The sequence below is a fragment of the Arachis ipaensis genome, chromosome B03, assembly GCF_000816755.2.
Source record: "Arachis ipaensis cultivar K30076 chromosome B03, Araip1.1, whole genome shotgun sequence".
Lineage (NCBI taxonomy): Eukaryota > Viridiplantae > Streptophyta > Magnoliopsida > Fabales > Fabaceae > Arachis > Arachis ipaensis.
In genome coordinates, this window is record NC_029787.2 from 5,882,266 (window position 1) to 5,882,639 (window position 374).

A 374-nucleotide genomic window follows, 5' to 3' on the forward strand; every position below is an offset into this window, starting at 1 on the left:
ATAAGTATAGAAGTTTATTTTTATTTATTTTAAGTTTTTAAAAAATGGTAATGTGTGCATGCGAATGTCTCTACTTATTTTGAAAGAATTTATTTTTCAGTTCATAATTTATTTTGTTTTGAAATTTTATTGATTTCTATGAATAGTTATTGATTGGATGAATTTAATTCAAATTTAAAATTTTATTAACTAAAAAAATATAATTTAAATTCAAAAAAAAATTAAACCAATATATTTTTACATTATATTACACATTTATTTAAATTTAAATTAATATAATTTTATTACGATTTAGATCGTATCGATTTATATAATTCATCCAAATTTTAGGTTTTAATAGTTTTATAATTAAAAATCATTAAATATTTATTATT